General features: G+C 47.5%; 1 protein-coding gene across 4 annotated transcripts in view; it reads right to left on the reverse strand.

Moving 5' to 3' along the window:
• LOC143804151 (uncharacterized) overlaps nt 1–19,816 on the reverse strand; it is a 142,480-nt gene that overhangs the window by 22,088 nt on the left and 100,576 nt on the right. The window lies entirely within an intron of this gene.

The following is a 19,816-nucleotide window of genomic DNA, read 5'->3' on the forward strand; positions in this document are numbered from 1 at the left end:
GATCCAAATAAGGAGAGCACACAAGAGCCAAAGAAGGAGAGCACACAAGAGCCAAAGAAGGAGAGCACACAAGAGCCAAAAAAGAAGGAGCACACACAAGAGCCAACGAAGGAGCGAACACAAGAGCTAAAGAAGATGGAGCGCACACAAGAGCCAAAGAAGGAGCGCACACAAGAGCCAACAAAGGAGAGCACACAAGAGCCAAAGAAGGAGAGCCCACAAGAGCCAAAGAAGAAGGAGAGCACACAAGATCCAAATAAGGAGAGCACACAAGATCCAAATAAGGAGAGCACACAAGAGCCAAAGAAGGAGAGCACACAAGAGCCAAAGAAGGAGAGCACACAAGAGCCAAAGAAGGAGAGCACACAAGAGCCAAAGAAGGAGAGCACACAAGAGCCAAAGAAGAAGGAGCACACACAAGAGCCAAAGAAGGAGAGCACACAAGAGACAAAGAAGGAGCGCACACAAGAGCCAAAGAAGGAGAGCACACAAGAGACAAAGAAGAAGGAGTGCACACAAGAGCCAAAGAAGAAGGAGAGCACACAAGAGCCAAAGAAGGAGCACACAAGAGCCAAAGAAGAAGGAGCACACAAGAGCCAAAGAAGAAGGAGCACACAAGAGCCAAAGAAGGAGTGCACACAAGAGCCAAAGAAGGAGAAGCGCACACAAGAGCCAAAGGAGAGCACACAAGATCCAAATAAGGAGAGCACACAAGAGCCAAAGAAGAGCCAAAGAAGAAGGAGCGCACACAAGAGCCAAAGAAGGAGAGCACACAAGAGCCAAAGAAGGAGAGCACACAAGAGCACACACAAGAGCCAAAGAAGAAGGAGCGCACACAAGAGCCAAAGAAGGAGCGCACACAAGAGCCAAAGAAGGAGAGCACACGAGAGCCAAAGAAGAAGTGCACACAGGAGCCAAAGAAGGAGCGCACACAAGAGCCAAAGAAGAATGAGAGCACACAAAAGCCAAAGAAGGAGAGCACACAAGAGCCAAAGAAGAGCCAAAGAAGGACTGCACACAAGAGCCAAAGAAGGAGAGCAAACAAGAGCCAAAGAAGAAGGAGAGCACACAAGAGCCAAAGAAGGAGAGCACACAAGAGCACACACAAGAGCCAAAGAAGAAGGAGCGCACACAAGAGCCAAAGAAGGAGAGCACACAAGAGCACACACAAGAGCCAAAGAAGGAGCGCACACAAGAGCCAAAGAAGGAGCGCACACAAGAGCCAAAGAGGGAAAGCACACAAGAGCCAAAGAAATGCACACAAGAGCCAAAGAAGGAGCGCACACAAGAGCCAAAGAAGAATGAGAGCAAACAAGAGCCAAATAAGGAGAGCACACAAGAGCCAAAGAAGAGCCAAAGAAGAAGGACTGCACACAAGAGCCAAAGAAGGAGAGCACACAAGAGCCAAAGAAGGAGAGCACACAAGAGCCAAAGAAGGAGAGCACACAAGAGCCAAAGAAGAATGAGAGCACACAAGAGCCAAAGAAGGAGTGCACACAAGAGCCAAAGAAGGAGAGCACACAAGAGCCAAAGAAGAAGTGCACACAAGAGCCAAAGAAGGAGCGCACACAAGAGCCAAAGAAGGAGAGCACACAAGAGCCAAAGAAGGAGAGCACACAAGAGCCAAAGAAGGAGAGCACACAAGAGCCAAAGAAGAAGTGCACACAAGAGCCAAAGAAGGAGCGCACACAAGAGCCAAAGAAGAATGAGAGCACACAAGAGCCAAAGAAGGAGAGAACACAAGAGCCAAAGAAGAAGGAGCGCACACAAGAACCAAAGAAGGAGCACACACAAGAGCCAAAGAAGGAGAGCACACAAGAGCCAAAGAAGAAGGAGCACACACAAGAGCCAAAGAAGGAGAGCACACAAGAGCCAAAGAAGAAGGAGCACACACAAGAGCCAAAGAAGGAGAGCACACAAGAGACAAAGAAGGAGCGCACACAAGAGCCAAAGAAGGAGAGCACACAAGAGACAAAGAAGAAGGAGTGCACACAAGAGCCAAAGAAGAAGGAGAGCACACAAGAGCCAAAGAAGGAGCACACAAGAGCCAAAGAAGAAGGAGCACACACGAGCCAAAGAAGAAGGAGCACACAAGAGCCAAAGAAGGAGTGCACACAAGAGCCAAAGAAGGAGAAGCGCACACAAGAGCCAAAGGAGAGCACACAAGATCCAAATACGGAGAGCACACAAGAGCCAAAGAAGAGCCAAAGAAGAAGGAGCGCACACAAGAGCCAAAGAAGGAGAGCACACAAGAGCCAAAGAAGGAGAGCACACAAGAGCACACACAAGAGCCAAAGAAGAAGGAGCGCACACAAGAGCCAAAGAAGGAGCGCACACAAGAGCCAAAGAAGGAGAGCACACAAGAGCCAAAGAAGAAGTGCACACAGGAGCCAAAGAAGGAGCGCACACAAGAGCCAAAGAAGAATGAGAGCACACAAAAGCCAAAGAAGGAGAGCACACAAGAGCCAAAGAAGAGCCAAAGAAGGACTGCACACAAGAGCCAAAGAAGGAGAGCAAACAAGAGCCAAAGAAGAAGGAGAGCACACAAGAGCCAAAGAAGGAGAGCACACAAGAGCACACACAAGAGCCAAAGAAGAAGGAGCGCACACAAGAGCCAAAGAAGGAGAGCACACAAGAGCACACACAAGAGCCAAAGAAGGAGCGCACACAAGAGCCAAAGAAGGAGCGCACACAAGAGCCAAAGAGGGAGAGCACACAAGAGCCAAAGAAGAAATGCACACAAGAGCCAAAGAAGGAGCGCACACAAGAGCCAAAGAAGAATGAGAGCAAACAAGAGCCAAATAAGGAGAGCACACAAGAGCCAAAGAAGAGCCAAAGAAGGACTGCACACAAGAGCCAAAGAAGGAGAGCACACAAGAGCCAAAGAAGGAGAGCACACAAGAGCCAAAGAAGGAGAGCACACAAGAGCCAAAGAAGAATGAGAGCACACAAGAGCCAAAGAAGGAGTGCACACAAGAGCCAAAGAAGGAGAGCACACAAGAGCCAAAGAAGAAGTGCACACAAGAGCCAAAGAAGGAGCGCACACAAGAGCCAAAGAAGAATGAGAGCACACAAGAGCCAAAGAAGGAGAGAACACAAGAGCCAAAGAAGAAGGAGCGCACACAAGAACCAAAGAAGGAGCACACACAAGAGCCAAAGAAGGAGAGCACACAAGAGCCAAAGAAGATGGAGCGCACACAAGAGCCAACGAAGAAGGAGCACACACAAGAGCCAAAGAAGGAGCGCACACAAGAGCCAAGAAGGAGAGCACACAAGAGCCAACGAAGAAGGAGCGCACACAAGAGCCAACGAAGAAGGAGCGAACACAAGAGCCAAAGAAGAAGGAGCGCACACAAGAGCCAACAAAGGAGAGCACACAAGAGCCAAAGAAGAAGAAGGAGAGCACACAAGAGCCAAAGAAGGAGAGCACACAAGATCCAAATAAGGAGAGCACACAAGAGCCAAAGAAGAAGGAGAGCACACAAGAGCCAAAGAAGGAGAGCACACAAGAGCCAAAGAAGGAGCACACACAAGAGTCAAAGAAGAAGGAGCGCACACAAGAGCCAAAGAAGAAGTGCACACAAGAGCCAAAGAAGAAGTGCACACAAGAGCCAAAGAAGGAGGGCACACAAGAGCCAAAGAAGAATGAGAGCACACAAAAGCCAAAGAAGGAGAGCACACAAGACCAAAGAAGAGCCAAAGAAGGACTGCACACAAGAGCCAAAGAAGGAGAGCACACAAGAGCCAAAGAAGAAGGAGCGCACACAAGAGCCAAAGAAGGAGAGCACACAAGAGCACACACAAGAGCCAAAGAAGGAGCGCACACAAGAGCCAAAGAAGGAGCGCACACAAGAGCCAAAGAGAGAGAGCACACAAGAGCCAAAGAAGAAATGCACACAAGAGCCAAAGAAGGAGCGCACACAAGAGCCAAAAAAGAATGAGAGCACACAAGAGCCAAATAAGGAGAGCACACAAGAGCCAAAGAAGGAGAGCACACAAGAGCACACACAAGAGCCAAAGAAGAAGGAGCGCACACAAGAGCCAAAGAAGAAGTGCACACAAGAGCCAAAGATGGAGCGCACACAAGAGCCAACGAAGGAGCACACACAAGAGCCAAAGAAGGAGCGAACACAAGAGCCAAAGAAGGAGCGCACACAAGAGCCAAGAAGGAGAGCACACAAGAGCCAAAGAAGAAGGAGCGCACACAAGAGCCAAAGAAGATGGAGCGCACACAAGAGCCAAAGAAGGAGCGCACACAAGAGCCAAAGAAGGAGCGCACACAAGAGCCAAAGAAGAAGCGCACACAAGAGCCAACAAAGGAGAGCACACAAGAGCCAAAGAAGGAGAGCACACAAGAGCCAAAGAAGAAGGAGAGCACACAAGATCCAAATAAGGAGAGCACACAAGATCCAAATAAGGAGAGCACACAAGAGCCAAAGAAGGAGAGCACACAAGAGCCAAAGAAGGAGAGCACACAAGAGCCAAAGAAGGAGAGCACACAAGAGCCAAAGAAGGAGAGCACACAAGAGCCAAAGAAGAAGGAGCACACACAAGAGCCAAAGAAGGAGAGCACACAAGAGACAAAGAAGGAGCGCACACAAGAGCCAAAGAAGGAGAGCACACAAGAGACAAAGAAGAAGGAGTGCACACAAGAGCCAAAGAAGAAGGAGAGCACACAAGAGCCAAAGAAGGAGCACACAAGAGCCAAAGAAGAAGGAGCACACAAGAGCCAAAGAAGAAGGAGCACACAAGAGCCAAAGAAGGAGTGCACACAAGAGCCAAAGAAGGAGAAGCGCACACAAGAGCCAAAGGAGAGCACACAAGATCCAAATAAGGAGAGCACACAAGAGCCAAAGAAGAGCCAAAGAAGAAGGAGCGCACACAAGAGCCAAAGAAGGAGAGCACACAAGAGCCAAAGAAGGAGAGCACACAAGAGCACACACAAGAGCCAAAGAAGAAGGAGCGCACACAAGAGCCAAAGAAGGAGCGCACACAAGAGCCAAAGAAGGAGAGCACACAAGAGCCAAAGAAGAAGTGCACACAGGAGCCAAAGAAGGAGCGCACACAAGAGCCAAAGAAGAATGAGAGCACACAAAAGCCAAAGAAGGAGAGCACACAAGAGCCAAAGAAGGACTGCACACAAGAGCCAAAGAAGGAGAGCAAACAAGAGCCAAAGAAGAAGGAGAGCACACAAGAGCCAAAGAAGGAGAGCACACAAGAGCACACACAAGAGCCAAAGAAGAAGGAGCGCACACAAGAGCCAAAGAAGGAGAGCACACAAGAGCACACACAAGAGCCAAAGAAGGAGCGCACACAAGAGCCAAAGAAGGAGCGCACACAAGAGCCAAAGAGGGAGAGCACACAAGAGCCAAAGAAGAAATGCACACAAGAGCCAAAGAAGGAGCGCACACAAGAGCCAAAGAAGAATGAGAGCAAACAAGAGCCAAATAAGGAGAGCACACAAGAGCCAAAGAAGAGCCAAAGAAGAAGGACTGCACACAAGAGCCAAAGAAGGAGAGCACACAAGAGCCAAAGAAGGAGAGCACACAAGAGCCAAAGAAGGAGAGCACACAAGAGCCAAAGAAGAATGAGAGCACACAAGAGCCAAAGAAGGAGTGCACACAAGAGCCAAAGAAGGAAAGCACACAAGAGCCAAAGAAGAAGTGCACACAAGAGCCAAAGAAGGAGCGCACACAAGAGCCAAAGAAGAATGAGAGCACACAAGAGCCAAAGAAGGAGAGAACACAAGAGCCAAAGAAGAAGGAGCGCACACAAGAACCAAAGAAGGAGCACACACAAGAGCCAAAGAAGGAGAGCACACAAGAGCCAAAGAAGAAGGAGCACACACAAGAGCCAAAGAAGGAGAGCACACAAGAGACAAAGAAGGAGCGCACACAAGAGCCAAAGAAGGAGAGCACACAAGAGACAAAGAAGAAGGAGTGCACACAAGAGCCAAAGAAGAAGGAGAGCACACAAGAGCCAAAGAAGGAGCACACAAGAGCCAAAGAAGAAGGAGCACACAAGAGCCAAAGAAGAAGGAGCACACAAGAGCCAAAGAAGGAGTGCACACAAGAGCCAAAGAAGGAGAAGCGCACACAAGAGCCAAAGGAGAGCACACAAGATCCAAATAAGGAGAGCACACAAGAGCCAAAGAAGAGCCAAAGAAGAAGGAGCGCACACAAGAGCCAAAGAAGGAGAGCACACAAGAGCCAAAGAAGGAGAGCACACAAGAGCACACACAAGAGCCAAAGAAGAAGGAGCGCACACAAGAGCCAAAGAAGGAGCGCACACAAGAGCCAAAGAAGGAGAGCACACAAGAGCCAAAGAAGAAGTGCACACAGGAGCCAAAGAAGGAGCGCACACAAGAGCCAAAGAAGAATGAGAGCACACAAAAGCCAAAGAAGGAGAGCACACAAGAGCCAAAGAAGAGCCAAAGAAGGACTGCACACAAGAGCCAAAGAAGGAGAGCAAACAAGAGCCAAAGAAGAAGGAGAGCACACAAGAGCCAAAGAAGGAGAGCACACAAGAGCAGACACAAGAGCCAAAGAAGAAGGAGCGCACACAAGAGCCAAAGAAGGAGAGCACACAAGAGCACACACAAGAGCCAAAGAAGGAGCGCACACAAGAGCCAAAGAAGGAGCGCACACAAGAGCCAAAGAGGGAGAGCACACAAGAGCCAAAGAAGAAATGCACACAAGAGCCAAAGAAGGAGCGCACACAAGAGCCAAAGAAGAATGAGAGTAAACAAGAGCCAAATAAGGAGAGCACACAAGAGCCAAAGAAGAGCCAAAGAAGAAGGACTGCACACAAGAGCCAAAGAAGGAGAGCACACAAGAGCCAAAGAAGGAGAGCACACAAGAGCCAAAGAAGGAGAGCACACAAGAGCCAAAGAAGAATGAGAGCACACAAGAGCCAAAGAAGGAGTGCACACAAGAGCCAAAGAAGGAAAGCACACAAGAGCCAAAGAAGAAGTGCACACAAGAGCCAAAGAAGGAGCGCACACAAGAGCCAAAGAAGAATGAGAGCACACAAGAGCCAAAGAAGGAGAGAACACAAGAGCCAAAGAAGAAGGAGCGCACACAAGAACCAAAGAAGGAGCACACACAAGAGCCAAAGAAGGAGAGCACACAAGAGCCAAAGAAGAAGGAGCACACACAAGAGCCAAAGAAGGAGAGCACACAAGAGACAAAGAAGGAGCGCACACAAGAGCCAAAGAAGGAGAGCACACAAGAGACAAAGAAGAAGGAGTGCACACAAGAGCCAAAGAAGAAGGAGAGCACACAAGAGCCAAAGAAGGAGCACACAAGAGCCAAAGAAGAAGGAGCACACAAGAGCCAAAGAAGAAGGAGCACACAAGAGCCAAAGAAGGAGTGCACACAAGAGCCAAAGAAGGAGAAGCGCAAACAAGAGCCAAAGGAGAGCACACAAGATCCAAATAAGGAGAGCACACAAGAGCCAAAGAAGAGCCAAAGAAGAAGGAGCGCACACAAGAGCCAAAGAAGGAGAGCACACAAGAGCCAAAGAAGGAGAGCACACAAGAGCACACACAAGAGCCAAAGAAGAAGGAGCGCACACAAGAGCCAAAGAAGGAGCGCACACAAGAGCCAAAGAAGGAGAGCACACAAGAGCCAAAGAAGAAGTGCACACAGGAGCCAAAGAAGGAGCGCACACAAGAGCCAAAGAAGAATGAGAGCACACAAAAGCCAAAGAAGGAGAGCACACAAGAGCCAAAGAAGAGCCAAAGAAGGACTGCACACAAGAGCCAAACAAGGAGAGCAAACAAGAGCCAAAGAAGAAGGAGAGCACACAAGAGCCAAAGAAGGAGAGCACACAAGAGCACACACAAGAGCCAAAGAAGAAGGAGCGCACACAAGAGCCAAAGAAGGAGAGCACACAAGAGCACACACAAGAGCCAAAGAAGAAGGAGCGCACACAAGAGCCAAAGAAGGAGAGCACACAAGAGCACACACAAGAGCCAAAGAAGGAGCGCACACAAGAGCCAAAGAAGGAGCGCACACAAGAGCCAAAGAGGGAGAGCACACAAGAGCCAAAGAAGAAATGCACACAAGAGCCAAAGAAGGAGCGCACACAAGAGCCAAAGAAGAATGAGAGCAAACAAGAGCCAAATAAGGAGAGCACACAAGAGCCAAAGAAGAGCCAAAGAAGGACTGCACACAAGAGCCAAAGAAGGAGAGCACACAAGAGCCAAAGAAGGAGAGCACACAAGAGCCAAAGAAGGAGAGCACACAAGAGCCAAAGAAGAATGAGAGCACACAAGAGCCAAAGAAGGAGTGCACACAAGAGCCAAAGAAGGAGAGCACACAAGAGCCAAAGAAGAAGTGCACACAAGAGCCAAAGAAGGAGCGCACACAAGAGCCAAAGAAGAATGAGAGCACACAAGAGCCAAAGAAGGAGAGAACACAAGAGCCAAAGAAGAAGGAGCGCACACAAGAACCAAAGAAGGAGCACACACAAGAGCCAAAGAAGGAGAGCACACAAGAGCCAAAGAAGATGGAGCGCACACAAGAGCCAACGAAGAAGGAGCACACACAAGAGCCAAAGAAGGAGCGCACACAAGAGCCAAGAAGGAGAGCACACAAGAGCCAACGAAGAAGGAGCGCACACAAGAGCCAACGAAGAAGGAGCGAACACAAGAGCCAAAGAAGAAGGAGCGCACACAAGAGCCAACAAAGGAGAGCACACAAGAGCCAAAGAAGAAGAAGGAGAGCACACAAGAGCCAAAGAAGGAGAGCACACAAGATCCAAATAAGGAGAGCACACAAGAGCCAAAGAAGAAGGAGAGCACACAAGAGCCAAAGAAGGAGAGCACACAAGAGCCAAAGAAGGAGCACACACAAGAGTCAAAGAAGAAGGAGCGCACACAAGAGCCAAAGAAGAAGTGCACACAAGAGCCAAAGAAGAAGTGCACACAAGAGCCAAAGAAGGAGGGCACACAAGAGCCAAAGAAGAATGAGAGCACACAAAAGCCAAAGAAGGAGAGCACACAAGACCAAAGAAGAGCCAAAGAAGGACTGCACACAAGAGCCAAAGAAGGAGAGCACACAAGAGCCAAAGAAGAAGGAGAGCACACAAGAGCCAAAGAAGGAGAGCACACAAGAGCACACGCAAGAGCCAAAGAAGAAGGAGCGCACACAAGAGCCAAAGAAGGAGAGCACACAAGAGCACACACAAGAGCCAAAGAAGGAGCGCACACAAGAGCCAAAGAAGGAGCGCACACAAGAGCCAAAGAGAGAGAGCACACAAGAGCCAAAGAAGAAATGCACACAAGAGCCAAAGAAGGAGCGCACACAAGAGCCAAAAAAGAATGAGAGCACACAAGAGCCAAATAAGGAGAGCACACAAGAGCCAAAGAAGGAGAGCACACAAGAGCACACACAAGAGCCAAAGAAGAAGGAGTGCACACAAGAGCCAAAGATGGAGCGCACACAAGAGCCAACGAAGGAGCACACACAAGAGCCAAAGAAGGAGCGAACACAAGAGCCAAAGAAGGAGCGCACACAAGAGCCAAGAAGGAGAGCACACAAGAGCCAAAGAAGAAGGAGCGCACACAAGAGCCAAAGAAGATGGAGCGCACACAAGAGCCAAAGAAGGAGCGCACACAAGAGCCAAAGAAGGAGCGCACACAAGAGCCAAAGAAGGAGCGCACACAAGAGCCAACAAAGGAGAGCACACAAGAGCCAAAGAAGGAGAGCACACAAGAGCCAAAGAAGAAGGAGAGCACACAAGATCCAAATAAGGAGAGCACACAAGATCCAAATAAGGAGAGCACACAAGAGCCAAAGAAGGAGAGCACACAAGAGCCAAAGAAGGAGAGCACACAAGAGCCAAAGAAGGAGAGCACACAAGAGCCAAAGAAGGAGAGCACACAAGAGCCAAAGAAGAAGGAGCACACACAAGAGCCAAAGAAGGAGAGCACACAAGAGACAAAGAAGGAGCGCACACAAGAGCCAAAGAAGGAGAGCACACAAGAGACAAAGAAGAAGGAGTGCACACAAGAGCCAAAGAAGAAGGAGAGCACACAAGAGCCAAAGAAGGAGCACACAAGAGCCAAAGAAGAAGGAGCACACAAGAGCCAAAGAAGAAGGAGCACACAAGAGCCAAAGAAGGAGTGCACACAAGAGCCAAAGAAGGAGAAGCGCACACAAGAGCCAAAGGAGAGCACACAAGATCCAAATAAGGAGAGCACACAAGAGCCAAAGAAGAGCCAAAGAAGAAGGAGCGCACACAAGAGCCAAAGAAGGAGAGCACACAAGAGCCAAAGAAGGAGAGCACACAAGAGCACACACAAGAGCCAAAGAAGAAGGAGCGCACACAAGAGCCAAAGAAGGAGCGCACACAAGAGCCAAAGAAGGAGAGCACACAAGAGCCAAAGAAGAAGTGCACACAGGAGCCAAAGAAGGAGCGCACACAAGAGCCAAAGAAGAATGAGAGCACACAAAAGCCAAAGAAGGAGAGCACACAAGAGCCAAAGAAGAGCCAAAGAAGGACTGCACACAAGAGCCAAAGAAGGAGAGCAAACAAGAGCCAAAGAAGAAGGAGAGCACACAAGAGCCAAAGAAGGAGAGCACACAAGAGCACACACAAGAGCCAAAGAAGAAGGAGCGCACACAAGAGCCAAAGAAGGAGAGCACACAAGAGCACACACAAGAGCCAAAGAAGGAGCGCACACAAGAGCCAAAGAAGGAGCGCACACAAGAGCCAAAGAGGGAGAGCACACAAGAGCCAAAGAAGAAATGCACACAAGAGCCAAAGAAGGAGCGCACACAAGAGCCAAAGAAGAATGAGAGCAAACAAGAGCCAAATAAGGAGAGCACACAAGAGCCAAAGAAGAGCCAAAGAAGAAGGACTGCACACAAGAGCCAAAGAAGGAGAGCACACAAGAGCCAAAGAAGGAGAGCACACAAGAGCCAAAGAAGGAGAGCACACAAGAGCCAAAGAAGAATGAGAGCACACAAGAGCCAAAGAAGGAGTGCACACAAGAGCCAAAGAAGGAAAGCACACAAGAGCCAAAGAAGAAGTGCACACAAGAGCCAAAGAAGGAGCGCACACAAGAGCCAAAGAAGAATGAGAGCACACAAGAGCCAAAGAAGGAGAGAACACAAGAGCCAAAGAAGAAGGAGCGCACACAAGAACCAAAGAAGGAGCACACACAAGAGCCAAAGAAGGAGAGCACACAAGAGCCAAAGAAGAAGGAGCACACACAAGAGCCAAAGAAGGAGAGCACACAAGAGACAAAGAAGGAGCGCACACAAGAGCCAAAGAAGGAGAGCACACAAGAGACAAAGAAGAAGGAGTGCACACAAGAGCCAAAGAAGAAGGAGAGCACACAAGAGCCAAAGAAGGAGCACACAAGAGCCAAAGAAGAAGGAGCACACAAGAGCCAAAGAAGAAGGAGCACACAAGAGCCAAAGAAGGAGTGCACACAAGAGCCAAAGAAGGAGAAGCGCACACAAGAGCCAAAGGAGAGCACACAAGATCCAAATAAGGAGAGCACACAAGAGCCAAAGAAGAGCCAAAGAAGAAGGAGCGCACACAAGAGCCAAAGAAGGAGAGCACACAAGAGCCAAAGAAGGAGAGCACACAAGAGCCAAAGAAGGAGAGCACACAAGAGCACACACAAGAGCCAAAGAAGAAGGAGCGCACACAAGAGCCAAAGAAGGAGCGCACACAAGAGCCAAAGAAGGAGAGCACACAAGAGCCAAAGAAGAAGTGCACACAGGAGCCAAAGAAGGAGCGCACACAAGAGCCAAAGAAGAATGAGAGCACACAAAAGCCAAAGAAGGAGAGCACACAAGAGCCAAAGAAGAGCCAAAGAAGGACTGCACACAAGAGCCAAAGAAGGAGAGCAAACAAGAGCCAAAGAAGAAGGAGAGCACACAAGAGCCAAAGAAGGAGAGCACACAAGAGCACACACAAGAGCCAAAGAAGAAGGAGCGCACACAAGAGCCAAAGAAGGAGAGCACACAAGAGCACACACAAGAGCCAAAGAAGGAGCGCACACAAGAGCCAAAGAAGGAGCGCACACAAGAGCCAAAGAGGGAGAGCACACAAGAGCCAAAGAAGAAATGCACACAAGAGCCAAAGAAGGAGCGCACACAAGAGCCAAAGAAGAATGAGAGTAAACAAGAGCCAAATAAGGAGAGCACACAAGAGCCAAAGAAGAGCCAAAGAAGAAGGACTGCACACAAGAGCCAAAGAAGGAGAGCACACAAGAGCCAAAGAAGGAGAGCACACAAGAGCCAAAGAAGGAGAGCACACAAGAGCCAAAGAAGAATGAGAGCACACAAGAGCCAAAGAAGGAGTGCACACAAGAGCCAAAGAAGGAACGCACACAAGAGCCAAAGAAGAAGTGCACACAAGAGCCAAAGAAGGAGCGCACACAAGAGCCAAAGAAGAATGAGAGCACACAAGAGCCAAAGAAGGAGAGAACACAAGAGCCAAAGAAGAAGGAGCGCACACAAGAACCAAAGAAGGAGCACACACAAGAGCCAAAGAAGGAGAGCACACAAGAGCCAAAGAAGAAGGAGCACACACAAGAGCCAAAGAAGGAGAGCACACAAGAGACAAAGAAGGAGCGCACACAAGAGCCAAAGAAGGAGAGCACACAAGAGACAAAGAAGAAGGAGTGCACACAAGAGCCAAAGAAGAAGGAGAGCACACAAGAGCCAAAGAAGGAGCACACAAGAGCCAAAGAAGAAGGAGCACACAAGAGCCAAAGAAGAAGGAGCACACAAGAGCCAAAGAAGGAGTGCACACAAGAGCCAAAGAAGGAGAAGCGCACACAAGAGCCAAAGGAGAGCACACAAGATCCAAATAAGGAGAGCACACAAGAGCCAAAGAAGAGCCAAAGAAGAAGGAGCGCACACAAGAGCCAAAGAAGGAGAGCACACAAGAGCCAAAGAAGGAGAGCACACAAGAGCACACACAAGAGCCAAAGAAGAAGGAGCGCACACAAGAGCCAAAGAAGGAGCGCACACAAGAGCCAAAGAAGGAGAGCACACAAGAGCCAAAGAAGAAGTGCACACAGGAGCCAAAGAAGGAGCGCACACAAGAGCCAAAGAAGAATGAGAGCACACAAAAGCCAAAGAAGGAGAGCACACAAGAGCCAAAGAAGAGCCAAAGAAGGACTGCACACAAGAGCCAAAGAAGGAGAGCAAACAAGAGCCAAAGAAGAAGGAGAGCACACAAGAGCCAAAGAAGGAGAGCACACAAGAGCACACACAAGAGCCAAAGAAGAAGGAGCGCACACAAGAGCCAAAGAAGGAGAGCACACAAGAGCACACACAAGAGCCAAAGAAGGAGCGCACACAAGAGCCAAAGAAGGAGCGCACACAAGAGCCAAAGAGGGAGAGCACACAAGAGCCAAAGAAGAAATGCACACAAGAGCCAAAGAAGGAGCGCACACAAGAGCCAAAGAAGAATGAGAGCAAACAAGAGCCAAATAAGGAGAGCACACAAGAGCCAAAGAAGAGCCAAAGAAGAAGGACTGCACACAAGAGCCAAAGAAGGAGAGCACACAAGAGCCAAAGAAGGAGAGCACACAAGAGCCAAAGAAGGAGAGCACACAAGAGCCAAAGAAGAATGAGAGCACACAAGAGCCAAAGAAGGAGTGCACACAAGAGCCAAAGAAGGAGAGCACACAAGAGCCAAAGAAGAAGTGCACACAAGAGCCAAAGAAGGAGCGCACACAAGAGCCAAAGAAGAATGAGAGCACACAAGAGCCAAAGAAGGAGAGAACACAAGAGCCAAAGAAGAAGGAGCGCACACAAGAACCAAAGAAGGAGCACACACAAGAGCCAAAGAAGGAGAGCACACAAGAGCCAAAGAAGATGGAGCGCACACAAGAGCCAACGAAGAAGGAGCACACACAAGAGCCAAAGAAGGAGCGCACACAAGAGCCAAGAAGGAGAGCACACAAGAGCCAACGAAGAAGGAGCGCACACAAGAGCCAACGAAGAAGGAGCGAACACAAGAGCCAAAGAAGAAGGAGCGCACACAAGAGCCAACAAAGGAGAGCACACAAGAGCCAAAGAAGAAGAAGGAGAGCACACAAGAGCCAAAGAAGGAGAGCACACAAGATCCAAATAAGGAGCGCACACAAGAGCCAAAGAAGGAGAGCACACAAGAGCCAAAGAAGGAGAGCACACAAGAGCCAAAGAAGGAGCGCACACAAGAGCCAAAGAAGAAGGAGTGCACACAAGAGCCAAAGAAGGAGAAGCGCACACAAGAGCCAAAGGAGAGCACACAAGATCCAAATAAGGAGAGCACACAAGAGCCAAAGAAGAGCCAAAGAAGAAGGAGCGCACACAAGAGCCAAAGAAGGAGAGCACACAAGAGCGAAAGAAGAAGGAGCGCACACAAGAGCCAAAGAAGAGCCAAAGAAGAAGGAGCGCACACAAGAGCCAAAGAAGGAGAGCACACAAGAGCCAAAGAAGGAGAGCACACAAGAGCACACACAAGAGCCAAAGAAGAAGGAGCGCACACAAGAGCCAAAGAAGGAGCGCACACAAGAGCCAAAGAAGGAGAGCACACAAGAGCCAAAGAAGAAGTGCACACAGGAGCCAAAGAAGGAGCGCACACAAGAGCCAAAGAAGAATGAGAGCACACAAGAGCCAAAGAAGGAGAGAACACAAGAGCCAAAGAAGAGCCAAAGAAGGACTGCACACAAGAGCCAAAGAAGGAGAGCAAACAAGAGCCAAAGAAGAAGGAGAGCACACAAGAGCCAAAGAAGGAGAGCACACAAGAGCACACACAAGAGCCAAAGAAGAAGGAGCGCACACAAGAGCCAAAGAAGAAGGAGTGCACACAAGAGCCAAAGAAGGAGAAGCGCACACAAGAGCCAAAGGAGAGCACACAAGATCCAAATAAGGAGAGCACACAAGAGCCAAAGAAGAGCCAAAGAAGGAGCGCACACAAGAGCCAAAGAAGGAGAGCACACAAGAGCCAAAGAAGAAGGAGCGCACACAAGAGCCAAAGAAGGAGACCACAAAAGAGAAAAGGAAGACATTACGAAAGGAAAAGAAGGAGACAATACAAGACCTAGACAATCGAAGAAGAGGCAACCGACGAAACAATACCAAAGAGTGGAAACAGAAGAGACAAAGAGTTCACCGCAGTTCAAATTCTCCACAGTGAAATTCTGCAAGTGAACTCGCCTCTCACCGAAGGGAAGTCACCGCAGTTCAGCCGTGATGGGAACGCAGCTTCAGTGACCTGCAGCAACCTCGATGATATCACCGCTAGTCACTGACGCTGCGCTCGCAGCAGCTCATTCATCAGTGGTTCTCAGTCTGGACGGTCACATCCTGGCGCCGTCCAGTTTGAAAACTATTTATCCCCAGACATGGATTACGGTGTGGGACAGAACAACAGACAGGTGAGGGATATTGTTGTTTTTTATTTTTGTTTCATTACAGGAGAACGAGGGCTATAGAAATACCGAGTGTCGGCGGCAGTGCCGGGTATTGATGTGAGATTCTCAAATGACACTCGCAAGTGTGGCCTCGGCCTAACACGGATCCTGGTGAAGTCCGTGTTCAGTTTCCGTGCCCGAACAGTAGGTGTTTGGTATGGACACTGAACTTTACTGTTTGGGTTCGCCCATCTCTATCTTTGGCATGTGATAGAAAACTAGAGGAAAGCCAGGCAAACACGGGAGAACATACAAACTACTTGTAGCTGTTCTCTGTGGTGAGATTTGAACCCAGGACCCCAGTGCAGCAAAGCAACAGTGCAAATCACTGAGCTATCATACAGTGCTAACCACTGAGCCACGATGCTGCTCTATGCATTGCATAGTTCAGTGCTCACAACTGAGCCACAATGCTGCCCTATATATAGCAGTGCTAACCACTGAGCTACCATGCTCGTTTCTATACAGTACAGTGCTAACCATTGAGTCACCATGCTGCCCTATATAAAGTACAGTGCTAACCAGTAAGTCACTGTGCAGCCCTATATATTGTACAGTGCTACCCACTGAGCCACCATTCTGCCCAATGCTATCCACTGTGCTGCCTTTGAAGAAGAGGTAACAGGAAAAAAAAACATATCTAAAATGGGGAGAAACACAAGACAGTATAGGAAACAGGAGACAATGGAAAAGACAGAGGCAACAAGAAAATATCAAAAGATACAGTAAAAGAGAGAAGTTTGTGGAGACAATGATGAATAACAGAAGTGGAAATGGAGGAGAAAAGAAAAAATAGGAGAGAAGAAAGTGAAGGAGACAACACATGAGACAACAGACACTGGAGGGGACAATGGGATTAAGAGTAGACAACAGGAAATACAGCGAAGGAGAAAAGAAAAGAAGAAACAATAGGAGAGACTGGGGTGACGGAAGAAAAAAAAGAAGAGACAAATGTACAGACGAAAGAAGATGCAATGGAAGAAGAGACCGCAAGAAACGAGGGAAGGAAACTGAAGACAAAAAAATGGAAAAACAATTGAAGAAACAATACAATACAATGACGACAGTGGAGCAAACAGAAAAGACAATGGAAGACAAAAAAAGCGAGAAGATGAATGAAGTGGCAGAAAAGAGTGGACACAATGGAAGAGACAAATGTAAAAAAAAAGGAGGAGGCAACGGAGACAAAAAGGAGAAGACAACAGAAGAAACAGGAGGTTACAAACCAGTGGAGGAAACAACGGAAAAAGCAAAGGAGGAGACGAGAAAAGACAAAATGAGTAGGAAAAAGCCAACAGAAGAGACCAAGGTGGAAACAATAGCAAAGACAAAAGCACAGAGAGAAGAGACAAGAAAATAAACAATAGAAGAGGGAAAACAGGACACAATGAAAGAGACAATGGAAGAGACACAGGAGGTGACAGAAGATATGGGAGAGACAGAAGATAGTGAAGTAAACAACAGAACCAACAAAGGAGGAGGTAGAGGAAGAAACAAACCAGGATTCAACAGAAGCAACAAAGAAACACCAAAACTGAAAAAGGAGAAGCTACAGGAAGCGACAAAAAGAGAATCAAAAGAAGAGGCAGCAGAAGAAACAATAGAGACAGAGGACAATGGAGGAAACAGAGGGCAGAGGGGAAGAGAAAAGAGGAGGCAAAAAAGAGACAGCAGAAGAGACAAATGAAAGAAAACAGCAGACAGAGGAAACTTGGGTCACCAAAGACAGTGTAGGATACAGTGGACAAACTGGAAGAGAAAACGGAAAAGGTAAAAGAGGAGACAGTGTCAGAGACCGAAGATGCAACAGAATAAACAATAGAAGAGACTGCAGAGAAGACAATGGATGAAATAGACACAGTAGCAGAGAAAAGATCTGTCGCTGTGCTTCATTTACTGTGGTTTGTGTAAACAGGCATTTAAGTAACTGCCTGTTGGTAAAGGGTTACTGATAGTTGGTGCTGAAAGTCAGTCTATGTAAAGGGAGCCTTACAGTTAGAGCAGTCCGCCTGTGGAACTCCTTCCGCCATGAGGTAGTAATGGCCGACACTATATAACATGTAACATGTCACAAAAAAAATACCATGAAAGAAAATGTATAACTGGTGGAGAAAGATGACTGTAACAAAGGTGGAGTCAGAAGAAACCGAGTAGAAGACAACAACAGAGACAGAAAAGGCAATGGAACAGACAAAGGAGGAACAAGGGAAGAGACAACGATAGAGAAAAGGGAAGAGATAAGGGAGGAGACAAAAGAAGAGACAAAGGAGGAAACAATGGAAAAGTCAAAGGAAGACACAATGGAGACAAAAAAGGAGACATAGAAGAGAAAAGACAAGACAAAAAAGACAAAGGAGGAGACAATGAAAGAGAAAAAGTAGGAGACAACAAAGACAACAACAAAAGAGACAAAGGAGAAAACTATAGAAAAAACACAACAGGAGACAATTGAAGAAACAAAGAAGAAAGAACGGAGGAGATAAAGAAGCCAACAGAACAGACAAGGAGGAAACAATGTAAGAGACAATGGAAAAAAAATGGAAGAGACAAAGGAGGATACGACAAAGGAGACAATGGAAGCAAAAGAGCAGGAGATAAAGGAGGAGACAACAACACAGACAAAAGCGGAGACAATGGAGGAAAGGAGGAAACGAGACAAAGTAGGATACAATGGAAAAAACAAAGGAGGAGACAACAGAAGAGAAAAAAAGAGGAATCAAAGGAAGAGAAAAGGAAAAAACAAAAAGGAGAAGACAAAGGAGTAAATAATGGAAGAGAGGCAGAAAATGGAAGAGACAAAGGAGGAAACAACGGAAGAGATGAAGGAGGAGACGAAGGAAACAAAGGAAGAGACAAAAGGAGGAAATAATGGAAAAAAACAAACAAAAAAGAGACAATGAAGAGAAAAAAGGAAACAACGGAAGAGAAAACGGAAAAGAGGAAAGGAGGAGACCAAGTAGTAAAGAACGGAAGAAACAATGGAGGAGAGGAAGGGGGAAACAATGGAAGAAAAAAGAGGAAACAACAGAGGAGACAAAGAAGGAGACAACAGAAGGAACAAAGAAGGAAACAATATAAGAGAAAAAAGAGGAAACAAAGGAAGAGACAAAGAAGGAGACAACGAGAGAGACAAAAGAGCAGACAATGGGCGAGACAAAGAAGCTAAAGGAAGAGACAACAAGAGAAAAAGGAGGAGACAACATAAGAGACAAAAGGAGGAGGCAACATAAGAGACAAAGAAGGAGATAACAGAAGCAACAAAGGAGGAGACAATGGAAAAAAAACAAAGCAGGAGGCAATGGAAGCGAAAGAGCAGGAGATAAAGGAGGAGACAACACAAGAGACAAGGGAGGAAAAAAATGGAAGAGAAAAAAAGAGGTGACAGTGGGCGAGAAAAAGGAGCTAAAGGAGGGGACAAGAGACAATGGAAGAGACAAAGAAGGAGACAACAGAAGAAAATAAAGATGAGACAAGAGAAGAGACAAGGGAGGAAAAAACGGAGGAGACAATGGAAGAGACAACGGAAGAAAAAAAAAAAGAAACAATGGAAGAGACAAGGGAGGAAAAAACAGAAAAGACAAAGGAGGAGACAACAGAAGAGACAAAGAAACAGACAACGTAAGAGAAAAAAGAGGAAACAATGGAAAAAACAAAAGGAGGAAACAATGGAAGAGGAAACAACGGGACATATCGGAAGAGACAACAGAAGAGAGAAGGGAAAAGACACCGAAGAAGAAAACAGAAGGAATGAAGGATGGAAACAACGGAAGAGACAACGGAGGAAAGAACGGAAGAGATTTAGTTAAAGACAGGAGAAAATGGAAGAAACATGAGCAGAGACTATGAAGATAGTGAAGAAACAGACGTAAGAAAGGAGTCATGAAAATAGACAAATGAGACCACGAGAGAGACCGGAAACAACAATAAAGTGAGGGTGAGAAAATGGAAATGTAGAGGATTCGATGACAACAGGAAAGATGAGGCAATGTGCAAAATACAGAAAGGGCAATGTAGAAACAGGGATAACGGGGGTAGATCATAGAAGAGACGTTAGGTTGAAAAGCATCCCCAGGCTCCTGGAAGCCTCCTCGGTACACCTCCAGCAGTTTCGCCCGCCTGGAAGTCTGACACTCGTCTGAAATTTTTAAAGTATGAAAATATGGTTTTTCACCCAAAATTCGACTTTCCGCCCGTGAACCGCAAACTTCACCCACACTTAGGTCACTGTCTTGAAAAATTTTGAGAAAGTCCTGATTTTGTGAAAAATCTCACATTTCCCCTACTTCGACCACAGGGGGGCGTCAATATGTTGTAAGGTACCCCAAGACAGTGACCTAAGTGTGGGTGAAGTTTGTGGTGCACGGGCGTAAAGTCGAATTTTGG

The sequence above is a fragment of the Ranitomeya variabilis genome, chromosome 2 (assembly GCF_051348905.1).
Source record: "Ranitomeya variabilis isolate aRanVar5 chromosome 2, aRanVar5.hap1, whole genome shotgun sequence".
NCBI lineage: Eukaryota > Metazoa > Chordata > Amphibia > Anura > Dendrobatidae > Ranitomeya > Ranitomeya variabilis.